This window comes from Cyprinus carpio, chromosome A19 (assembly GCF_018340385.1).
Source record: "Cyprinus carpio isolate SPL01 chromosome A19, ASM1834038v1, whole genome shotgun sequence".
Taxonomy (NCBI): domain Eukaryota; kingdom Metazoa; phylum Chordata; class Actinopteri; order Cypriniformes; family Cyprinidae; genus Cyprinus; species Cyprinus carpio.
The window spans coordinates 15,761,328-15,787,595 of record NC_056590.1 but is presented as its reverse complement, the minus strand read 5'-3'; the positions used below and the strand labels follow the sequence as shown (position 1 = coordinate 15,787,595).

Below are 26,268 nucleotides of genomic sequence, written 5' to 3'. Positions count from 1 at the left end.
TAGAAGACAGCATCTGGGATGTGGGATTGTGGGCTGTAGCTGATGTAAGCTCAGCTCAGTTTCTTTGTTTCCTGCTGCAGCCTGTGGTTATACAGACTTTATTAAATTTTACACGCTTGTTTTATTGATACACACAGGACGGTAAACAGTAAACAAGTCCCAACAAAAAGAAATTAAATCTGCCAGTCTCTTTCTAATTTTCTTTCTTCCCTCATTTTCTTTCTCCATGCTTGTCTTATCTCTGCCTTTCTGCCGCAATAATATTCTTTCCCGTCTCTTGCTTTTTCACCTCCCGTCTATCTGCAGATGTTTTTCTCATCTCTGTGCTCTTTACTTTCCCTCCCTCTCTTTCTCTGTTCTCCTTTAATCTCGTTCTTTCTCCCTCTTTCTTAGACTCTGGATGATCTAGAGCAGCGGGTGAAGGAGGCAGGCATTGAGATCAGTGTGAGGCAAAGTTTCCTGACGGATCCTGCTGTGGCTGTCAAGAACCTCAAGGTGCTTTCACTTTCACTCATTTCACAATTCTCATACAGATGCCAAACACACACTTAATGTTTAGTAATATCATCAGTTTGACTAGTGGATGTGAACAAAACTTCAACTGAACTGAGCTGAATAATGAATCTATTGTCTTCTGCTTTATAGATGAATCGAATTTGTTCAGAATTGATGAATATTGCAGCATTGATACTGTTATTGAACTGAACTGAATCAACACTGAACTGCCCGTACTGTCTTTAGTAGAGCTGCTTATCATTAAATAAAACTTTTTCCATAATAAATGAAATCTCTCGAAAACACGTCCAAGGTTACATTTCACCACAAAATCAGATGAATAAAAGCAAAAAATTATATCAACACATGATTAGGTCATATTTTTAAGCCTGTTTTTAAGATTGAGACATTACTTTCATGACACTCATTACTGTATTGCTTCCAAATGTTTAAATTGCCTTTTTCTCTATTATTCTAGTATTACAGTATTATAGTAATTCCATAATACAATGATTATTTAATACATGATACATTTCCCAATAAATCTTTACAGCTATAAATTTATAACCTGCCTCCGTACAAGTTTTTTTTAAATAAGTAATAAATAGATAAACAAACAAAACTTAAACAAAAATATACATTCATTAATATTACTTTTAAAGAACAACATAATGTGTCATATAGGGATTTTATTTGTTATTTAAACAACACAACAGATATTAGTATAACAAAATATTTTTATGTTATTTTTGTTTTTGTTTATTTATACAGGGACAGTTCACAAAATTTATTTATGTATTTTACAGTCTTAGCTTAGAGCTAAATTTCAACTGGATTTGGGGGAAATGTGTTTAGGAAACTGTGTTTTCTTTAAACAATATTTATTTAGGCTTTTGTAACTATAAAGATTCCCCCAAAAACACACAAACCTTTATTGCTGTCTCTGGGTCTGTCGAACCATAAGACTTCATTGAAGTCCGGGAGTAAAATTCAACAATGTGGGGATCTGATCTCGTTTTTGAGGAGAATCATTTTAATTGGAACATGGGTCAGATGATCTGTTTCCCCCCAGTCTTCTCGCCTCCCCATCCTGCTATCTCCAGTGACGGCTGGGCCCCTGGCTGCCTGTTTAGCAAAGGCCTGCCATGTGTGCCGCCCTAGATTTGGTGCACAAGATAAATGGAGTACCACCAGAGGAACCATGGTAACCTGGAATACAGCACACCGCTAAAAGGGGAAAGTAGCACTGATTGGACTGCTTGTCCAAACCACCATTACTGCAGTGTTATGCATAGTAGCACTCTCAAACCTCCCTCTGATGCTAATTCACTGACTTTTGCAAATTGTTGCATTCATTGCTTCGTTCTAATCATCAATTCTCACTCTGCTCCTACAGCGGCAAGATGCTCGCATCATTGTGGGACTGTTTTACGAAACGGAAGCCAGGAAAGTGTTTTGTGAGGTCAGTAATCAGCCATCCAGCTGAGCATTATTCATCTTTGTCAATGTCAAAGGGGAAACATGGGGTTTCTATTCGTTTTTCATTCTTGGCTCAAGTCGTTCCCTAAGCCGACCTGTTTCACACAACCCAACTGCAGGTCTATAAGGAGAAGCTGTATGGGAAAAAGTATGTGTGGTTTCTGATTGGCTGGTATGCTGACAACTGGTTCAAGATCAAAGACCCATCCATCAACTGCACTGTGGAGCAGATGACAGAAGCTGTGGAGGGTCATGTGACCACTGAGATAGTCATGCTCAATCCGGAGACGGTGCGAGGGGCCTCTAACCTGGTGAGTGGGCCTAAATAATCTTTTTTTTTTATAACAATTCAGTTTGTGTTCCGTGTCCAGGCCCAGTCTGTGGCACATTTGTGCTGTGGACTTGAATGGTATCTCAGTTCATAAAGCAATTTTTTGCCTGTCTGATGTTAAAATGGGAAAAAATTGGCTTATATTAGAGGAACATATGGAAGCTCCTTTCCACCACTGAATAAAAAATAGAAAAGGAAATTGCAACTCTTTATAAACTCGCAGTTGCAAGTTGCAAAGTCAGAATTGCAAGTTTATATGATAGAATTTTGATTTTATAAAGCTATAAAGTCAGAGTCATGAGATATAAATTCACAATTGTAAATTTGTGGAATATAAACTTGGATTGGCGAGAAATAGGCAGAATTGTGAGATAAAAAGTTGCAAATACCTTTTTTTATTTTTTTTTAATCCCGTGGCAGAACTGGGCCAAAGGAACACAAGCCATATCTATCTGTTAATCAGAATATAATAGAGACATATATATCAACAGTTGGGTGGGCTTTTTTGACTTGAGATAGCAAGCAACCACCCACCCAGAACACCCTAGCAACCACCTAGCAACTGGATTTTGAAGTTCCAAACAAACCTCATGCAAAGACTGTAAATTAACCTATACATTCTGGAAATACTATAGAAATCATATAGCAACAGACTAGCTTTTACATTCTGAAATGACGCTCTAACCACCACTAAAAACACCTTAGCAACTGCATGGAATACATTAAGAACCCCCTAGCAGCTGCACAGCAACATGCTAACCATCACATGAAATACTTCTTTAAAAAATCTTTGTTAATTAATATTGTGTAGAATAAGTGTTTCAGCTTTTTCTGTATTTCTGTATTTTCTCTTATTTGGTGTCAGTGAATTATTGTATATTCTGTGTCTGTTGGCCATCAGCCACCCTGCTCTCCACATGTCCTCATCGGTCATTGAAAAACCCATAATGACTGTCCACCAGTGTCCCGTATGTTCCCATATGCTGCACGCTTTACAATGACATCATCCCTTAGATTAGCGCGGCGTACACAAGCTTCATTCTGTTTAGATAACTAACTCCGTTTCCCCACTGGGAACGTCCCATAACCTACCGTCATATCTTTAGCTGTGTATGTGCTATTCTCAGATCTGAAAACCCGAAGAGTCACGTAGGGGTCAGTGCGCTCAGGTCCAACTGCTGTCCCCCTGGGAGAGCTGGATGGACAGGTGTGAGCTCCAGGGGGTGCTGTCTGGAGCCCACCCAACTCCGGTGCTCTGTGCTGGGAATGGCCTGGACGCATATGTCCCTGCTGTTTTCCTGGATCCGGAGCAATCTGGGCATGTATCCAGACACCTATGCTTCACATTCGACGTAAAAAACTGTCATATTGGACAGGCCCATTTGTGATAAGATGGCCATGCTAAATTGTCTCAGCATCACCATAATTTGTTCCCCTCATCCTTGCTTTACCGTCCCTCACTTTGAGGGTGTAATTTTAAGAGAGCCAAAATGCTTCTAGACACGCAGTTTCTATCCACACACATGCGCACACTTTCTCCACTGTCCATTTGCATCAAGCAATCACCAGATGCCCATCTGCAGCTTGGCTCATTTCCTAAAACGCACCTGTTTGAAGTGAGGAAGGTATCACAGCTGTTTCTATAAGGTGTGAAAAATGTCAAGGAAATCAGTTTTCATATGCCACCCCAATAAGAGCGTGCCAACTCTATTTCTTTTCCCAGTACCCCCTTAATGACATGGAACATCTTCAGAGTGTGTGTGAAAGCAGGAGTTTATTTTTGGCCCTTCAGGTCCTGGTGTGTGTGAATGAAGACTTCACACCCAGGAGAAAAGTACCTCCGTCTATATGATGCACTTCCACGGTGATGAACTGTACTGTAACTTACCTTAACTTATCTCTCGCTTTCTCACTGTCAGTAGTCTGGCACTTTTTTCAGTGCGGTGCTTTTGTGGCGACTGTGAAGTCATGTTTAAAATACATCAAGCCTAAACTCTTGTTAGTGCACTAAGTTTATTCCAGGTGTGTATGCTTTTCATATGCATGCCAGATGATACCATAGGCCCTCTGTTTTGATCCAGACCTCACAGGAGTTCTAGCACAGCTGATGTCCAAACTGGGTGGGAAGAATCCAGAGGAAACCGGAGGGTTTCAGGAAGCTCCTCTGGCGTATGATGCAGTTTGGGCCCTGGCTCTGGCTCTCAATAAGACAGTGGGGCCTTTGAAGGCAAAGGGACGGAGATTGGAAGATTTTAATTACAATAACAAGGACATAACTGCGGAGATCTACCGAGCCCTCAACACCAGCTCCTTCGAGGGGGTTTCGGTGAGTGACGGCTTTGGCAACATAAAGGTTCAGTAGTCTGTACCAGTACATTTAATAATACTCAATGATACACAATTGTGATACCACAGTAAAACTAATATGCTAACTAATGTTGTTATTGTATTGTATTAAATATTGGGGAAGTCGTGGCCTAATGGTTAGAGAGTCGGACTCCCAATCGAAGGGTTGTGAGTTCGAGTCTCGGGCCGGCAGGAATTGTGGGTGGGGGGAGTGCATGTACAGTTCTCTCTCCACCTTCAATACCATGACTTAGGTGCCCTTGAGCAAGGCATCGAACCCCCAACTGCTCCCCGGGCGCCGCAGCATAAAAATGGCTGCCCACTGCTCCGGGTGTGTGTTCACAGTGTGTGTGTGTGTTCACTGCTCTGTGTGTGTGCACTTCGGATGGGTTAAATGCAGAGCACGAATTCTGAGTATGGGTCACCATACTTGGCTGAATGTCACGTCACGTCACTTTAAATCTAAAACATGTTTTTCTATCACTATATCGTACTAAATGAGCCATAAAAGCCTGATGTATCAAATCTAATGCTCAACAAAAAGACATATGCAAGCATTTTTTATATATTTGTTCTAAACTGTCCCATTGAAAAAATAAAAAAATAAAAAAATGATATATATATATATATATATATATATATTTACAGGGTTTCATATATATAGGCTCAAACTAAAATTAAAATGAAAACTGAAAATATAAAAACAAAAGTTAATTCAACGAATAACATATAGATAATACTATACTAAAATTTAAGAGACTGATAGACACAGCAGTATAAAATGTTTCCTTTCTCTCTCAGGGTCATGTGGTGTTTGATGCCCAGGGCTCCAGAATGGCATGGACCCTCATTGAACAGCTGCAAGGTGAGCAAAATAAAAAGTAATTTTATGATTTATTTCCCCCTGAAAAACTGTAAGGTACAGATATAATAAAGGGTAAATGAGAGTGAGTGTGGACAGCAGGTGTAGCCTGTGTGCATGGTTGCTTCTGCGCAATTCTAAAATGATGAACGACTCTGCGATCAGTGTTCTCACTCCATTTGGAGAGTGGCACAGGTGTTAGGTAAAACAGTTTTTCCTGGGTTCAAAAGCTCCAGAGCTGTAAACATTTTGCCAAAGCCAGAGAAACGACACTTGAATTGTTTTTTTTTTAGCTCAGTATCTTTTTTTTTTCACAGCTCTCATGCACGCTCAAAAAATGATTGAAGAGAAATTACATGTGCATGAAAACTTAATACAATTCACTGAATATTTCAGTAGACTTGGTGGTTCAGAAGAAGCCACTCTTGTATCCATACTAAATTAGATTCCATTCATTTTTACTGTTAAGATCCATAATTTTGGGACATATGTTTGAAAAAAAAAAAAAAACATATTTACATATTTGGATATCTATTCTTAGAGGTGCACTTCTTTTTTTTCTTTTCATTGTCTGATAAAACATTGGTCTTTATACAGACACCAGATTCAGCACCATGGAAAGCAAATAGCAAAATAGGTGTATTTGTCACTCATGATTCACCTTTAAAAGAGTCTAATGATGGGGTGAACTGTGATATAGTGAGTAATACTCAGTTGTTAATGTGATCTTAACATGGAACCACTCTTTAAAACTGTTTTTAGGTCACTTATATGACTGGAGTCATCATCTCGTAGGAGCCTGTATCATTTTGATCATATTTTTCAAAAGAGCCATGGATTTCTTCAGGTGTAAAACTTAGGTGTTAAAGTAGAGAAATGCACAGTTAGTTCACCCTGAGCAAAAGTAAGAATTCAAAAGAAGTGAGATGTAATAGTCTTCTGTGGAAAAAAATACCTGCTTCGATGTACTTGTGTCAGAAGTCGCTTGTTGTAGGAGTTTTAAGTGTATCTGTGCCCTACATTAACAAATCATTGCTTTATATTCCATGCAGAACTCTTGACTTTGTGCTTTTCTGCATGTACAGTCTGTTTCAAGTCCCCCCACAAAACTTCTATGAGGTTGAGGTCTTGGATTTCAATCGATAGCCCAGAATTTCGTCTTTTTTGAGACTATTTTTGTGGTTTTGCTTGAGGGTTTTGAGTCATTTTATTGCATGGTCTGCTTTGTACATGTCTACATTTCAGCTTTAGCTTTTTGACAGACTGTCTCATGTGGTTTAGTCCTCTGGTACAATGTGGGGATTCATGGTTTACACTATGATGCCAAGCTGACAGGGCCTGAGGCAGAAAATAACCCCAAACCAATAAAGCTTCCACCAGCACACTTTACACTTGCTGCTAGGGTCTTTTTATCAAAGCAGTCACAGCACTTTTTGGTCTCCACATGTCTGGCATTGTGGCCAAGTGGCTCTACCTTTGTCTCATCTGTCTAGGACATATTCTTCCATTCGTTTTGATTCATAACTGTTTTGTAGACATGTATTAACAAGTAAAAATTAAAATTGCTTATTTGCATGAGTAATCAGGACCTTTTCTATTTTTCTGAGAAAAATGCCTCAGGCACCTTAATATCATGTGAAGGATCTATGGAATCAAATTTGATTTTAGTTCATCTTCTTTATTTGTTTTTTAATGAAGTTAGATTGTTTTAATATATGAATTATGTTTTTATTAATAAATGTTAATACTAACAATTTAAATCATGCTGCAGCCCTCTTTTTACCATTGATCTAGCATAAGCAAGAACATATTTAATCTCTAAATTGAAATTGCATCACATGCATCATATGTTGAAATATTGGGAATTTATAAATAATTTTACTCCTTAAGATGCCATTTTTATTCTTTCCACCAACCGCCAAGCCTCATGCACAGATAGGGGATATCAAAGAAGGAAAACATATATTCTGCCTTCAAAAGCCAACTAGATGAAAGCATCTTAGTAGATAGGATGTTATGCAAAAATTGGATTCAGACGTGCCTGGCTGCCTTCTTACCTCCGTGTAGCCAGCATTTTTTAGCCTGAGATTTACCACATTCCTGTGTGTGCAGGTCTGATGGTGAGGTGAGGTGCATGAATGAAACCAGTTTCCTTAGCTGTTCTCATGCATGAAACTGGGCAGGAGCACAGCTGCCTTTGGGCATATAAAGTCTATAAAAAAGTCCTAGAGTTCACAGTGCATGACAGAACAAAACCTGCACCAAGTTCAAACCTCTGATATAGAATTGTGTCAGTATATAAATGTGGATTCCAGTGTAAAAAAAGTGATGGTATTAAAGGTTCACAGGAGCAAAGTGACCTCCATTATTGCTCAGTGAAAGGTTTTGAAGCTGTTACAACTCTTCATGAATATGGCAGTTCGGCCAGACTGGTCATTTGGCCTAGTCTGGCAAAGGTCAGCCAGCTTAACAAGAATCCAAGGCCTCACTCACAGATATTTAGAGCTTTTTTGAGAATGTCAGTGTTGTGGGATTGAAAGTCTAACAATTTAACCCTCTGGAGTCTAAGGGTATTTTTGGGGCCTGGAGAAGTTTTGTCATGCCCTGACATTTGTGCTTTTTTCAGTTTCTTATAAATATCTAAATGGCTAAAGTCTAATCTCACTGTAATCAGCACAAACTAGGCTATAATAATATGTGAGCAGCATGTATGTACATGATTGTGTTTTTGAGAAAAAAAATGTTATGCGTGGTTAGTGAAAAACTAAAAATGTTAAATCACTTGAATAAGGCAATAAAACACATATAGAAAATTGGTTCCCAGGAATTTGGAGAACTGGAGCTTGTAGCCTAGAATTTTTTTTTTCTAAATGATGTGAAAATCATCTTGTTTACTCACTTACAGAAAACAATATATTGATTTAAATTTTCTAAGACACTTTTTGTTGGTAAAAGTCATATGCGAGTAGGCGTCAACTATCATGAATTCACACCTGAGAAGACAAAGACCTGCATAATGAGCTGCATAATGAGCCATTCAGTCAGCTGTGTCACTGAGAGGGGTGAGTTACAAGAAAAGAATGTGAGGACACAATAAATGTATATAATTTTATGTTTGTAGTTTATTTAGAATATATTTAATTATCCCACAACATAATTTAATATTCACTTGTGAGTGCAGTTAAACAGTTTATTAGGAACAATCAAAGCTGACTTTCAAACTGAATTTTTTGCATCATTACTCCAGTCACACAATCCTTCAGAAATCCTTTTAAACAATCTTATTTTCTACTAAAAAAACATTTATTGTTATCATTATTATTATTATTATTATTATTATTATTGTTATTATTATTATTATTATTATTATTAATGTTGAAAAGAGCTGAGAATTTTTTTTTTAGGTTTTTTAAGGGGGGATAAATTGAAAGAACAGCAATGATTGTTACATTTGTTACAGTTACATTTATTGTTACATTTATATTATGTACATCAAGCTTTTGAATGGTATAGTAGTGTATATTGTTATTGAAACTTCATAATATTTCACTTGATTATACATTTAGTCAGGAATTATAGTTTGGAAAAAGTCTTTGGAAAAAGTCTAACTAGTAAAATGTTTACACGTTATGTGAAAACTAGTACAAGTATATAAATAAATAAAAAGAGACTTACTCATGTTTATGATCTCTGCTGAATAAAGTGCTTCATTCTTTTTTCTGAGGAAATCCAAATCTCAAATCCTCAACCACATCACATCTTTTTGGGGTGAATTATGTCTTATTCCTCTCCTCGCGAAAGCAAACAGTTAAAATAATAAAAACTTGAAGAACAATCTCGCTGCGTTGTCTTCTGTTGTGTGGGCGTATTCAAAAGCCGCGCGCTTCAGTGAAACATTTGAATCTCAAAAGCGCGCTCGGCGCGGGGGCGTGGTCGCATTAGAAGATAATGAAGGAAGACGTGAAAAACGGACATCGGGTTGTTTTCATATGGATTACTTTATCACAGAATATTTGTTTTCAGCAGCACTCGTTTAGTTTAAAAGTAGACATGTCAGGCTTTCTATAGATATCTCTCTCATGTTCTCTTCGTTGAGTATTCACTGAGTTACAGTTCATTTTAATGACGCATTTGTAACTGAAGATCAGCGCAGACAAAGGCTGCAGACAGCACTCCTTGTTTGTTATCTTTATTTTATAAATGCACAAAGTTTTGTTGTTATTATGTCTGTATACAAAAAAAAGTAGACCATTTACAGATTCGATTGATGTATTGCTCTTCTCTGTACGATCAAAACTGAAAGTGTAATTTAAGTTCTTTTCGGGGTTATCAGGAGAAAATACCCCAAAACGCGTATACGCGTTAATCGACTCCAGAGGGTTAAGCATCATAAGAATGGCCGGTCAATTTCAAAACCATCTTTTGGAAAGAAACGTTTATACAACCAGCATCTACTGGAATACCAATAGAAGCCACATATTCCATGCAGCCTCATTTTCAGACTTAAATATTCCATTTGATCCTCACACACTGTTCCAGACATGGTGACAGGGGCATCTCTTCCCTCATTTGCTTGTTAACCTCCTCGAGTGACAAGTGCATTGTGACTGCAACCTCAACTGTCGCACACAGATTGGATCCTTTTCTCTCTCTCCTGTCGTTTGTTTTCGGTCTTTGTATTGGCGTTGTTTCAGAAGCTGTCTTTTTGATCAGTGCGCCTGTGTTCCCCTGTTCAATCTGTCACATCTCTTTGTGTCTCTGCCAGTGCCTAGATCCTACGTCAATCCCTCTTTGTTTGACACAATAAAAAATAGAACTACATTTTAACATTTTCCGAAGAAAATATGAATAGTTGCCTCTCCAGAGCTCTCTGCCACTCAGCTACACTGTTCAGGTTGGAGTAGTCATTGCACTGTGACTGCTAAGGTGCTGCTGTGTAGTGACCAGGGTGTCTTGTGTGGTTTCTAGGTGGTTCCTTCCTGGACTTCCTGGAAAGCCCAGCATAATGTAAGTTGTGCTTGCCCATCAGAAGTCACCTTCACAATGCTAGAGTGATGTGGGTGGTTGCCAGGATGTTGTTATGCTGTTGCTAGGTGTTTGCTAGAGCATTGATATGTTGTTATATACTGGTCCAAGTCAAATGAGTTCACCGAAGTTGTGAGTAATGCTTGCCCATGCAAAGGTTTCTTCAGTGGTGCTGGGTTAAAGTAGGTAGATTCCAGGGTGATGCTGTGGTGTTGCTAGGTGTTTGCTAAGACATTGCGGGTTATTTTTTTGTTTGTTTGTTTGTTTACTGGTCCAAGTCAAAGGAATCCACCAAAATTGTCATGTTCCACCGTGCTAAGTTAATGGTTAGTTAGTGTACTAATCAAAAGACCCACCAAAAGATTTCTAAAGTGGTTCTGGGTTAAAGTACATAGTTAACAGGGTGATTTTGTGGTGTTTTTAAAGTGTTGCTAGATGGTTGCTAGGGCAGTGTTAGATGTTTATTAACTGCCCTCTGCTAAGGGCAATGCTAATGCATTGCCAGATTTTGTTTACTGATCCAAGTCAAAAGAGTCCAGCAAAATTATGAGATATGCTTGCCCATGCAAAAGTTACCTCCACAGTACTAGGTTAGTGTAGGAAGTTTCCAGGGTATTGTTGTGCTGTTGCTAAGGTGTTGCTAGGTGGTTGCTAATTGGTTATTTAGCCTAGTGTCTCAAATTAAGAGGGTTCAACTGTGAATGATTCTTACTCATGCAGACGTCACCTCCACAAAGCTATAGCTGGTCGCCAGGGTGTTGTTGTGCAGTGGCTTATGTGTTGTTATGTTGTTGCTTTAGTTTCCTAGATGTGCAAATATTGATGAGCAATAATAATAGTGATGTTTGCCAAAGAAAGCACCACTTGAAGAAGTGATTTTAATGGGCTTATTAGTGTTGTGAACGTTGAGTCCATCGCTGGATGAAATTGGTTTCAGAATGAAACTGCAGAAAGATCTACAGCCAGAGACCAAAGCAAGCTTAGAGGATATTATCTAAATGGAGGAAATTACAGTCTTTTAGGCATTTCTTCTCATGCCTGGATCATACAGTGCTCCCGGAGCCTGTCTTTCTTCTTCTTTCTCTTTTCCCTCTATTTCAAGTCTCCCAGGGGAAAGCCCAAGCTGACTGGAGTAATTATGCTTAATGATCACCTGATAATTATAATGGTTTTCACTTAAGCTAATTTCTCGTTGTGTTTGGGGGTGGAGCCCCTCAGAGCCCTGCACAGATCTCTGTTGCCCGCCAGTGTGTTTTTGAGAAGGAGAGGGAGGGCGTGCATGAAAGAACACAGAAATGGAGCAAAAGGTAGAGAACGTAACAGAAGATAAATTCCTCTGTCTTACGGTCCTCGCTCGAGCACTGCTGATACATTGGCACACAATTACAGCACTCTCTATAAAGCTGATTTTAAGGGAGAGCGACCCTGTTGTGCTTTCTCATTTAAAGCTCAGCTGATACGCCTGCTGGAATATAAGGATTGATGATGGATCTGTTTTCAGTCTGTTTGTCTTATAGTGTTGTTTGGTCTCTAAAGGCTGCCCAAAATCAGATCCAGCCTCACCGTATTGATTTACAGCAATGTGTAGTGACATTTCTCTTTCCTTTGTTCCTCCCATAAAACACTCTTTGTACCTGTTTTCCACTTTCCTTCATCTCAGAAAGTCAATGTGAAATCAAAATGGACCGTTTACTTTTATAAAGCATATTCCTGGTCTTTTTGTATGTGATTTAAAAACATATGAACTTTTTCCACATCTGAATGGTTTTCTTTTTTGTTTTAGTTCACCCAAAGCAGTGCAGGCTAGTTAATGTTAGCCGACAGCCAAATAACTATTTAGTCATTACTTTAGCCTACTGGGAACCTAGATTTTATAAAACCTTGCCAGTTTAATGCTTGTTAATTTGAATGTTAGAAAAGGTTACAACAATAATAGTAAATAATAGATTTGAAAAAGAAACAGATCTTGACCCTCTACCCCCTCCCAATTGCGGAAATTGGGAAACTAGAAATCAATAACTTATTCTATTCAGATCATTCATATCTTTTCTTTTACAAACTTTACAATGGACATGTGGACCTTCCACTTTCAATTGAATGTAATAAAAGAGAAGCATTAAATAAAGACAATAAATAAACAGCTTTCTATTGAGTCACTGATTCATGACTTTAATGAGTCGGTCAAAAATACTCACAAACCAGACTCAAACAGGTAAATTATTGTTTTGAAACTCCACTTGACAGAAAATTTTAAACATCTGACTCAGACACCGATCCACAAATCTGACTCAGAATTAAGAGAACAGTGACACCACACTGACACCATGGTCGTGATAACCTTTCAGTCAAACCCATAAGACTGTCATTCATCTTCAAAACACAAATGAAAATATTATTATTATTGTCTATTCATTGAAAGGCCACACAACCAAAATGTTCAAGTTTCAAAAAGTTCATAAAGAGGTTGTGACAGTAATTCATATGAATCAAGCGGTTTAATCCATGTTTTGTAAATAGACACAATTGCTTTATTTGATGAACAGATTTAGTTTAGTCAAAACACATACATAGAGAACATCAAATATGGTAAAGAGAAGCTCAAGGAAATGTCAAGGGTCATGGTGAAAAAAAAATTAGATGGGAGGGGAAAAAATATATATATTTCAGTGCCTTTGCGTTCCCTTGCAAAAGTATTGCGTTGTCCCAAAGAACTTTGCATACAACACTTTTTTTATGGAAATAATGTGAGGTGAGAATAAAACGTAAAGTTTCTTGGGGGAATGCAATGCTTTTTTTAAATGTGAACACAAAAGCATTAAAATAATATCTATATATTTTTTTTCAATCTAGATATTTTTTTTTTTTTCAATCACCATGTCCCCTTAATGCTTGTTTGACACTTTAAGCATCCACGTTTGCGTTTCCGTTTACCGTATTTGTTTATAAAAATCTGAGTAAAAGCATAAATAAATCTGGTCATGATATAAAGTGATGTCTCTTTAGAAGACTTGAAACTTCTACTAATTTGTTAGAAGTTTCAGTGGATGGGCAAAAATGATGAGACAGTATTAAAAATGTCTTTATTTGTGTTCTGAATATTAACAAAAGTCAGGTTTTGAATGACATGAGGGTGAATAAATGATGAGAAAATGTTAATTTTTGGGTGAATTAGACAACATAAGGAAAATGTTGTTCGTGTTTGCATGATGTTTCAGAATGCTGCAATAAAGCGTTTTCTTATGTGTTTTCTGTCTGCATGTTAACAGGGCCACCCTGCACTCCCACTGATAGTCACCACTTCGCTCATTTGCATAAAGCTGAATTCCCAGTGGATAAAATGAATTCAATAACATTTTTTCCTCCTTAAATATCCTGCCTTAAAAACATGTCACATTATAGGGGAAAAATGTTTTGTGAATGCCATTTAATGTTGACACTAAACTATTTCTGAATCGCACTCTCTCCCTTTCTCTCGGCAGGAGGAAGCTACAAGAAGATTGGATACTATGATATGACCAAAGGCAATCTCTCTTGGTATGGGAATGACAGGTGGATAGGTGAGGACACATTTGTCTCTCTCATCTCCCATATATGCGCGTTTATCACTGTCTCAAGCACTCTTCTCTGTTTTTAAACCTCCTCTCACACAATCACTCACATTATTATTCTCTCCGCTCATCTGAATCTCTCCCAGTGTCACAGCCGCACATTCTAGGCCCCGCCCCCAAAACGAAGAGAACCGCGGATGACAGGCTGTTACGGGGCGTTGCGTTAATCAATCAGTCAGTCAAATTCTGTTTAGCATTCTGTCCATGAGGGCAGCCGCGCTGCAGGAGCTCTGCATGGCTCAACAAAAAAAGACAAATGAATGCCATTAGAAAACCGCCAGGAGTTAATTCCAATCATAAATTGAGCAAGCGCACTGATAACAATTCTGTGCAATATACAATGAGTGATGGTTTCATTTACTCTTTTTAATTGTATTTGATGACCAGTTCATGCTCAGTGTTGTTGACTGTACACTGAGAAGATGCCAGCTGACAGCTGAAAACAACACAAATCAGAAACGGCCCGGGCTATTCCCCAGCTGCCTCCCAGCACGTGCTAACCTTGATGGGACGAGTACGAATTGTCCAATCAACCACAGACGGGACAACTTGCCTCAGCTGATTGTCATTGCCTGTTATTTAAAAACCCTCACAGGGCTCTGAACAGAGCTTGCGGTTTTGAAAAAAAGCATCCTTGAGCTTTGTGATAGCAGCCTGGGTTTGTTGGTTTATAATATCGGAGGTATGATGGCACATCACCGTGCTCATTATGTGACCATTTCTATGCCTATAGACATTTCCCTAGATGTGCTCTCGGTGGGCTTACGCTGTTTTGAACTTGCTTATTAGCTTATTAAAAACTCACTGAAGCAGCGAGAACCATGGCAACTGTAGCACGTCGGCATTGCGAAATGCGCTAATTGCATTTTTCACAAGCCCTTCCGGGGGCCTTGTGATGGAACCTGTTTTTCATTTATTTACCCAGCTTGCATCTGGGTATAGTGCCCGCAGCATTGTCATACACCACAGGTGGCTCACACAGTCTGGCACCTTTAACTTTTGCATTAGTTGTCAATGATAGATCTCTTTGGAGGTCATCGCTTTAAACAGCAACCCTTGACTGTGCCAGACCGTGGGTCGCCTTGAGTCTGCTGGTGAGGTGAAAGGTCGCCGTTTGATCATGACGAGGTGAACAGCAGTGCGAGATCATCAAAGTTAGATGTTAGACGGATGACCTTTGAGGTAGCGCAATGCCATCTGGAGACGCACACCCAAGTGCCACCCATCACCGCCCAACTTTTTACCTTGCCGCAATGGTCACTGACGCTCCCAGACAGTGTATCCCGAGAGACGGCAGTGTGTAGAGCTAAAAATAATCAGTGCTGAAATAAAGGCCTCTTGAAGGAGAGGGTGACTTTGCTCCAGATTGGATGCCACGTGTTGACCGACCGTCGCTCGTCAGGGATATTCTCCCTCTCTATCTCTCGTTCATACCCACTGCAAAGTGAAGGTAACGTCCCTTCATTTCTCAGCTGAGTGGGAACATTTTTGTTTGAGTCTTTATGTTCAATTGTTTCTCGCTGTTACCCATCCACTTCACTGGCCTCGCTCGTTCTCTCTCGCTCTCGCCAGTCGCCCCTGACAACCACTGCATCTGCGCCTTGTTCTCTCATCACTCTGGCAACCATTATGGGTCTTGGTCGTCATGGCAACATACTGTCCCGATTCCACCATCAAGGACAGGGAGAGGTATTAAACAGCATGAGCTCTCTGGCCCGATGGACACACACACATTTACAAACATTTACACCTATCACACGTTCAGTGTTGACCTGATTTACATTCAAGACACCTTGAGATCAAAATTTTACTGTATATTTACTTCTTCCAAACCTGTATGAGTTCTTTTTTCTTCTGTTGAACACAAGAAGAACACATATTTTTGAAGAGTGTTGGAAACCAAACAATTGATGGTAGCCATTTGGCTTCCCACTGTTGGGAAAAAAATACTATGAAAGTCAATGGCTACCGTCAAACTGTTTTGGTTATCCATATTCTTCAAAATATCTTCTTTTATGTTCAAGAGAAGCAAGAAACTCATGCAGCTTTGGAACAACTTGAGGATGAGTAAATGACAGAATTTTCATTTTTGGGTGAACTATCCCTTTATTACACATCACTTGGTCTTATCAGTGCATGTAAACAAGTTTTCATCGTAATAATAGTACACCGCCTCTGAATGACTTCACTTCTTGGCTGACATCACCATCCCCCGCTACGTTTTACAATCTGATCAATTCCAAATTAGATTCAAATCCAGTTTGACTCAGAAATATTTCACTTCATGGAAGTAAATGGGTTTCAAAACCCATTTCATGTATAATCCACACCCGACCGGTTGCAAATATCTATGATTTGTGTGATCCGCCTAAATGCGTTCACTCAGTTCCTCAAGGATTGCAGCTCCACACGGATCGCAAGTTAATTTTAACACCATAGCAACACTGCAACGTTAACATTCTGACCTGAAACACCATAGCAACCACTTTCTATTTCCACAAACCACTTAAACTCATGTGTCGTGCCATATCACATCCTGGGTCTGTCTGTTAAGATTGTTCCAGCATCAGCGCAGCTCCACACACTGCTTCCCAGCATCCCAGGATCTGTCTGTTTGGCCGTATTCTGCCCGCGAGCGTTCCTCTGGATCTCCCACTCTCCTTTAATCAATATCAGCGAGATCCACAAGGGAGATGGCCTCACGTGAACTTCTAATCAAGACTGACAGCTGCTGTTCTTATCAGATGCCCTGGCGAGGTGTTCCGGTGGGACCGCATTGGCAATATGAGTCCTGTCAGACTCAAGGAGCTAGGCTTTATAAAAATTAATCAGCTCTACAGATAGATGTAACAAGCCGTGTGGTCCCCAGCCAATCTGTCACTCACAAAAAGGAATGTGACCAATTGTGCACGTCTTGTGTGCTGCCCACCCATTGAAGGAAGCTGACCACAATGCACCCTGTTGTTCTTTGTTTTTGTTTTGTTTTTTGCCAATTGGCCAGCTGATTACCAATCTGGAGGCAGTGAAACAGTCTGCGATGGTATCGCTTCACAGAGACCAGAGGGGGAGAAGCTTTAGTCAAGTGGCAGGGAGGTGAAATTCGATAGCTATCGCGCTCTCTCTGCAGACTCTGAAATGCAGCCACTTTATCAAGAGAGAGAAAGAGAGGCAGAGAGGGAGGTGAAGTGACTCATTTCTGGCTCCGAAAACAGCAGTTCAGAGTTGCTCTGCTTTTCCTTCTTTTGCTCAATTGTTTCATTGTTCAAAATGCGTGATTATTGCATAAACAAGTAAATAAAATTTAAGTAAATAACAAATGCTATGTAAGTTTCACTTTTTTTTTTGTATTATTTATATACTATTGTTTGTGTTTTTACTATACTACTTGTGTTTATACTATACTATTGTTTGTGTTTTTGTATTTTTATTATTATTATTTCTGTTTAGCTTTAACTTATTTTTCTATCAATTTTAGTTGCAGTAATTTTAGTACTTAAAATTATTTTATTTCGGTTGGTTGCTTAAGAAACATTTTGTTTATTTTTTTATTTTTTTCAGCTTTATTTAAATGAACAAAAATAATTTTAAATTGTTTTCATTTTAGTAAACAATATCAGCACTGGGTTTAGCAGATCAGCCGTTCCTATACATGATTTTATAGTATTTATTAATTTTGAATTAGCTTTTTTATATTTTCAGTTTACATTTTAAATTTAGTTTAGGTATTTGTAGGTTTGTTATGTAATTTTTGTCAATTTCAATATTTTTTTTTTTTTTTGCGATTTTTACATTAACAAAAATGATTTTTATAGTTTTAGTTAAAAACAACACTCTGCTTATCAGATTAGCAGTTTATATACATGCAAATATGAATATGTTTGACAATAATTACATTTTTCAGTGCTACTTGCTACATACTAGTCATGTGGAAGATGGAGGTTTGACCTCTAATAATGTTATCCATGAAAGTGTTCCCAAGTTATTTCAATGTAATATAAAACAATATAATACTAAAAAGCCTCATTTGTCTCCCCAGGCTCTGGTCCACCTGCTGACCAGACGGTAGTGATTCAGAAGTTCAGATATCTGTCACAAAAACTCTTCGTCTCAGTGTCCGTTTTTGCTGGCTTGGGCATTTTAATGGGGATCGTTTGCCTCACCTTTAACATCTACAACAGCAACGTCAGGTATGTTTAGCTGTGGATGGAAGTATATGCTCCTGTCTGCAGGTCTGTGTTAATTTATATTGCATACTCACGTGTGAGTCCGGTGCAGAGGACAGCTTGATATATGCATACAATTATCTGGTGTTTCCAAGGGTCACATTCACATATTTATGCATTCTCTTTGCATAAAAACACATGATGCATGATGAATAGTGATAGCATTTCACACATATTCAAACTCCACAGACACATTCAGACTAATGTTCGGTGCTTCAGTCTTTTTATTTTAGGGACTCTTAGACTTTCAACTAGATTTTCTCAGCAGACAGCTAAAGCTAATACACTGAACACTTACAAATCTTGTCATGCATGTGAGTGATTGTGTGAGTGCATCGACTGAATCTATATGTTTTTGTGTGATAAAATGGCACAGGAGTATAAGTCCTATACCACAGTGAGAGATTAACTAAATTAGCTGAATCAGAGTTCAATATTCTTATAAAAATTTACTAACAAAGTACCATTGAACACCATATTATATGAAATATTGTGTTACATGAATATGTTAGTGATTCTAGACTATATATATCACAGCACTATGGCACTATACAGTACTATATACGGGGCAGTCTTGGCCCCAATGGTTAGAGAGTCAAAGTTGCGGGTTTGAGTCTCAGGTTTGCGAGGGGAGTGAATGTCCAGCGCTCTCTCCACCTTCAATACCACGACTGAGGTGAGACCCTTGAGCAAGACACCGAACCCCCAACTGCTCCCTGGGTGCCGCAGCAATATGTCTCCCCACTGCTCTGTGTGTGTTTTCATGGTGTGTGTGTGTTCACTACTGTGTGTGTGCACTTGGATGGGTTAAATGCAGAGCACAGATTCCAAGTATAGGTCACCATACTTGGCAACACGTCACTTCACTTTCACTTCACTATATTAGGATCTCTTCAATGTATGAACCTGTTTTTTGAACATACACATCTTTGCAAGATATGTGTGTCTGTTATGTTAGTACATTCAAAACTCCCAGCCGTACCTGAATAACATGACGGCAGTGGGCTGTATGATGGCTCTGGCTGCTGTTTTTCCTCTGGGAATTGACGGACTGCATGTACGCAACTCTCAGTTTCCTGTGGTCTGTCAGGTAAGCGCTCAGGCATTCTGGGTGACACCGTTTTGTCATTTATATCTATATTGATGTTATTTATTGTAGTAGTAACTGACTTTATAAAATCTCCCAGTTAGTCTTCCTCAGAAGGGCTTTAAGGAGGCATATCCGTTTTTTTTTTCTTTATCTGCATTTTATTTTTTTCCCTGATGCACACTGATAATGTTAGTCAAGGTTTCTTGAATCAAAAACATATGAATTATTACATTTTTCATGACCATTTTTCACCCTCTCTCAGAACCTTGAGTATTAAACAGACTTGTTTCACTGCCTTGCTTTCAGACATCTATATATATACCCTCTTCATTTACATTTACTCATGGGTCACAGGCTTGCAGTCAGGTCCAATTTAGTTTGAACTGGCTCTTCCTTCAATAACAGCACCTTAACAAAGCCTGAAGATCAGAACGAGCTGTTTTTGCAGCTTTTATTAAACTTTTAACTCTTTTCTCCTATTTTTACATTTAATTCACCTTTGAAATGACAAAAAAGAATACAATGAAATTCAAATTTTAGAATTTTTTGGAATTTTTAATATTAGGCATCAATTGTTTATATCCCATAACATTAGAATAATTAGAAGCTTATCAGTACAGACAAGAATTTTAATATTATACTTATTTCCATTGTGCACTGAAGTCTTTTAAAGTTAAACACTGAAATATTGGCTAAATTTTTATTATTATTATTGTTGTTGTTTTTCTAGTTCCGTTTGTGGCTGCTTGGACTTGGCTTCAGTTTGGCTTATGGAAGTATGTTCACGAAGATCTGGTGGGTTCACACGGTGTTCACAAAAAAAGATGAGAAGAAGGACAAGAGAAAGGTGAGTAGAGAACCAGGGTTATTATACTTACACTAAAATCTGGTTACTTAGTTAGTTGAAGGATAATGAACATTAACTGAAATAAAAAATATATATATAAAATAAACTTTAGTTTATTTCTGCAACATTTCTCATTTTCATTTAATTTAACGTGATGTAGTATCATAACTAAAACTAAACTGAAATAAAAACTATATAGGCATTTAAAAAAAAAATACATTTAACTAAAATTCAAAAAATAAATAAATGATAATTAGTAAAAATCTTAATTTAGCAAAAATAAGACTGTGTGAGGTTAATCGGAGGTGTTTTTAAATTATCTGTTCTTTTAAACCCTCAGGGATTTTCTCTTGACTTGTATCAAGGACGTTCAGTACGCCGCTGGAATGATCAATATATCATAGTGGAATTATTGTTTCTTTATAAAGTATACATCTCGTTCCGCTCTCTGTTATCATCTTTAGATCTCCTTCTCACTTCCACCGTCTCTCTGTCTGATCTCATAGCGATGGGTCTCCCGTTGTCCTTGAGCATCCTTAAACAGCACATTTATCATACAGCACAGCCCACAAAAACACTGCACAAAATCATTTCAAATCATTATGTTTGATTTTTCTAACTCTTTAAGATCCCATTAGTTAATGTATTAGTTTACACCACCTTACAATGAGCAATACATTTTTGCAGCATTTATTAATCTTAGGTAATGTTAGTAAATACATATACAATTGTTTATTGTTCATTTTAGTCCACAGTGCATTAACTAAAAGTTTATCAGAAAATGCTGAAATTAACGATAACTAAGATTAACAAAAGCTATGTATGTATTTATCATTGTTAGTTCTGTGCTGTATTAAGAAAGTGATGTTTTGAAGGTCAGATCACCCATCACACAAACGCACAGCCATAATAACTAAAATAAGGATAGAGAAAGAGATAAAGATAGAGGAGAAAGGTATTTTCAGGGTAAGTACATAATGCCTATTATTGAATATTCTTGAACGTCCATCTAGTGGTGGAGAAGAGCTTGTCATGAGCCCCTGTGGAGAGCTCAGATCTCTCTCTCTCTCTCTCTCTCTCTCTCTCTCTCTCTCTCTCACACTGTCTCTACACAAAGAAAGGATTCAGAGATTGAGAAATGATCTGTGATGTGCAGTGGGGTATCAAATTGACAGCTTTGTCATTTTCAAACGTGCTTCTTTGACTGAGGGAGCCACTAGAAATATATTTTTTTTATGTTAAAAAATAAGTAAAAAAACAGACAAACACAAACTGAGCATCAGTAAGTTAGTTTGAAGTGGATTCTTCAAAGTCATCGTTTGGATACAGAAGGAAAATATGGAAAACAGAATAGTGTCAGCATTTATTATAGACCATAAGACAGAAAGAAATATTTGGGACAAACATTCTATTTAAAGTACAGAGGAACTCGTGATGGGTATTGTATTGTGTGAATTGCAATCCCCTTAACACATTAAATACGTCAGATATATATAAAATAATGACAAAAACAAACACAGGAAATAATTTACACTTGATTCTCAGTTTGTAAAAACATACTTAAAATGGAAGCCTATGGGGAAACCAGAAGCTCATCCACCCAGAAAAGTAGATCCACCGCTTAAAGGATGATTGAAGTGCCTTTAGAGCTTAATATAAGCACTTGAACAAAATTGCAAGCTTCATATTTTTGCTTGTAACCCCCCTGAAATGACTCATAGTCCTTTTCTAGTCCATTCCTGTTCATTTTTACAGAGGCATGAGTCAAAGTTCTGTAGTAATTGATAGCAGTCCATACATAGAGCTTAACTTGTTTTGAACCCAGTCAGTTGTGTGGCTATGTGCGAGTTCTTCCGTCTTCGCTGCTGCGAAGGTGTGTTTGAGGTTTATGAGCTCTCAAAAGTGACGATAAACAATACGAGTCACAGAGAACATAAACACTTTTATGTTGCTCTTTAAATAAATGCTTTTTATGTTTAATTGCTCACAAACACCATCCTCGCTACAAAAAAGAATGACTATTGATTTTGCTACAGCGTTAAGGTCTCATCCGAAATCCATTGAAGACACTTACCTCACTTAAACCATAAAGTGCGGCCACCGTGTGGAGGATTGAATTGGCATCCTGATAATGGGCCATTGTTTCCCCGTCAAGCTCTCTGCACTTACGCTCTATATGATGTCATGAATCACGGGGCAAGCTGTGTCTTTCACTGTCCAGGATGGAAAGTTGATTCAGTGGTCCTTTTATATCCCAGCAGCACCTGGAGCCATGGAAGCTCTATGCCACTGTGGGAGTCCTGCTGGTTATCGACATCCTGTCCCTTATGATTTGGCAGATTGTGGATCCCCTGCACATCACAGTGGAGGTACGGCAGCACACAAGGACTGTGTTTTTTGTATATTGCACAGCTGGATTTATTGTGTTTGGCCCTAAGGTGGATATAAACAAAATATTGAATGAGCTGCTGTTGTGTTTCTCTTTCTATCTGAGCAGAAGTTCACTAAAGAAGCACCTAAAGGTGACGTGGATCAGTTGATCGAGCCTCTGCTGCAGCACTGCAGTTCAGAGAAAATGAACACATGGCTTGGTAAGACTTCTCTGGGTTTGACACTGTATTTGTTCACAGTGCACCCAATTCTGATTTGTTTTTTGTCAAATGTAAATATTTTTAGTTGTCAGTCGCTTTGCTACATTGTGGAAAAAATGTCTTTAGAATTCTAACATTTTCATTGCATTAAAGGGTCTTTATAGTGGAAAAAATGTCTTTAGAATTTTAAAAATTGTTCACTGAATGTTTCTTTGGGGAACCCAAAATGGTTCTTCTATGGCATCCCTGCGAATCCCCTTGAAACTTTATTTTTAATAGTGTACAGCTGCATTTTATACATTTTACCAGTTAATGCATTTCCTGACCTTTGCATGCAGTCTTTCCATTAAAAAACCTGCTTTTTTATTTACCAACCACTCGTAATCTAGTTAAACCCGACACTATCTGTGCTGAATTAGGCCTGCGGAAGGCATATTTAAATGAAGTCGTTTTTGTAGAAAACAGGCAGTAAACAGAATTTTCTTTTAAGGAGATGTTTGTGTACATTTTCTAGTGATCATGCTGGCAGTGATTCATCAAAAGATGATTAAATGTTATATTATAGGCGGTGTATATCCAGATGTGCAGTGTAGTCAAGCACACTTAAGACATTTTAAAGAGCTGCCTGAGCTGCCTTGAACACACTAGAGGAGTGATACTGCATATTTACACACTTAAGAATATTTGTCACAGGTATACTTTTTGCAAAAGTATGTAAAAGTGTAATTCTTTTTCACAAGGTTTAAGTTAGTCTGCAGCGTCCTTGATGACCTAATTCTCAGAACTGTCCTACAAGACATGTTAGTGTCCTGATGTTACCTGATTTGCATAATTCCTATATTAAATCAGATACTAAAACAACACGGCTGGTGCATGCAAATAAACGAGATGGGTAGACTGTGTCTCTGCTCTTATTCGTCCTGATTTTGTCATGGTGTTGGACATAAAAAATAGTTGCTGTCTGAATAATGCCTATAAGCCTGTGAGTGAAAGAGTGATTTAATGAAGGAACCCCGGTGGTTACGACCTTCAGCCTCTCAACTCATGTGTTTCCTTCTTGTAAGTGTTTAACTAATTAAACAAATTAATTGCTACCTTTATGAGATAAATTGGACTGGCCTTGGTCTTCCAGTTACGGTCAGCCTTTAATGTATTCTTCAGGCAAAGTCCTTGAGAAATGAGCACAGCTGGCCGTAAACAGACCTGTCTTCTGTCATGACAGTTTCTCTGAATAAACCATTTTAGGCACTTGGTCCAAGGACACATGGACAGCAGTGTCCTTTCACAACATCTGGATGAGAACATACTTGATCGAACAGAACTAAAAAAAAAACAAATATAGCAGAGTTCTCAGTAGTAAAGTGTGGTGTGAATGTGAGGGATGAATGGTTAGATGCAGGCAAAAGTCATGGGTGCAGGCAGCGCCTGTGACTGACTGATCACCCTGTCAGAGTGATAATGTCCTCCTATCATGTTTGCATCAGACTGAATACATCAAACTGGTGGAAATGGATGGACTAATTACATAATAAACAGCTCACCCGCTTGGATAGCACCATTTTCGGTCACATCCAAAGCCAAATAAATTTGAAATGATAATCTGAGAGAGTTGGTTTTTAGCAAACACTCAGTTAAATTAAATCTGCACCCCCTGTCTGTGACCGTCATTGCACCAGCGATGTTTACCGATGATTTAAAGGATTAGTTCACTTCCAGAATAAACATTTCCTGATAATTTACTCACCCCCATGTCATCCAAGATGTTCATGTCTTTCTGTCGTCAGTGGCAAAGAAATTAAGGTTTTTGAGGAATACATTTCAGGATTTTTGTCCATATAATGGACTTCAGTGGTGCTTAACCATTTTAAAAAAAAAAAAAAACCTTTTTAACCACAAACTGTCATTTTCTAAAAAAAAAAAAAAACCTTTTTAACCACTTAATTAGTGAAACGATCTGTCATTTTCTTAAAAAATCTAAATGTATATACTTTTTAACCACAAATGCTTGTCTTGCACTAACTCGACCTTACGCATTACGTAATCACATTGGAAAGGTCATGCGTGATGTAGGAAGTACCGACCCAGTGTTTACAAAGCGAACATGCAAAGTTTCCCCCTACCCAACCTTTTTGAACTGATGTAAACAGACGAGGTGCTAACTGCATGTGACCTTTCCAACATGATTACGTCATGCATGAATTTGCGGACGTGCATCTTGGAGCTAGTGCAAGACTTGCATTTCTGGTTAAAAATTTGTTTTTGAAACTTATTCCTCAACTGGGATCATGTAGAGCCCTTTGAAGCTGCACTGAAACCGCAATTTGGACCTTCAACCCATTGAGCACCATTGAAGTCCATTATATTGATGCTGGTATGTTAATATAATCTAAAATAAACCATATTGCTCTGTTTGTTTGAGTGGCCCAACGCAGCAACATGAGCTCCATCAATAGTGAGTGCTGAAGTGATTTGGGAAGGAACAATGGTAAGGACAATAAGGATGTTTGGAAACCTGGTCATTATTTTGGTCTCTGTTTTGTCTTTTAGGTGTCGTTTATGGCTATAAGGGTTTGCTGCTGCTTCTGGGGATTTTTCTGGCTTATGAAACCAAATCTGTGTCCACTGAAAAAATAAACGATCATCGAGCTGTTGGGATGGCCATCTACAATGTCTCTGTGAGTCTGTTCGTCTTTATACTTGTCCCTCTGGACATTTTAAAGAGCGCCTTGGGTGACATTTGAAATGTCAGTTGTCACCCAAATATTGTCCAATTAAAAGGTAGAACTGTTGGGCTGACATGACTGAAATAGCACCGCAGAGGGGTTTTTTCCTTTCGTTGCTCAAATTTAGTTGGGAGTTGGCCTGTGAATTGGACGCGGTGTCCGTCTGGAGCTGTTGTGTGTCACAACACACTCATAAGCAGTAAGAACACGCCTGGAGCTCTTCAGTGTGGCTCTGCTAGATTTGATGGAAGTGAAGTGTCTGAGCCTGCCATCTCGAATGCTGTCCAGGGACGCAGAGTTTTCCAGAGGACAGGGAAAAGGGGGGAAAGAGAGCTTCCCCTCATCACCGGGAATAAGATTGCACATCAGTTTGACGGGACTGGAGCTCTTGAGTAGTTAGAAAACTCAAGTAAAGTGGTCCCTCAGTAATGTTGAAAGTTGTTTGTTTTTGCACATCATCTCGTCTGTTCCACTTTAGCATTTCAAGGCTCACAAGTCATGAAAGCAGCACGTACCACGCTGATAACACACTTAATGTAGACGCTAAGTACACAGGAATCTCATTTCATTTGCCATAAAGACTTCTGGTCTGTTTTCTGTGGTGAAGGTTGATTGGAAATAAAGCACAAAGCTTTTGTCCATCAGCTT

At 38.5% G+C, this 26,268-nt stretch overlaps 1 pseudogene; it reads left to right on the top strand.

The window, feature by feature from the left end:
• The window catches only part of LOC122148817, a 94,271-nt pseudogene that overhangs the window by 60,862 nt on the left and 7,141 nt on the right, over positions 1–26,268 (top strand).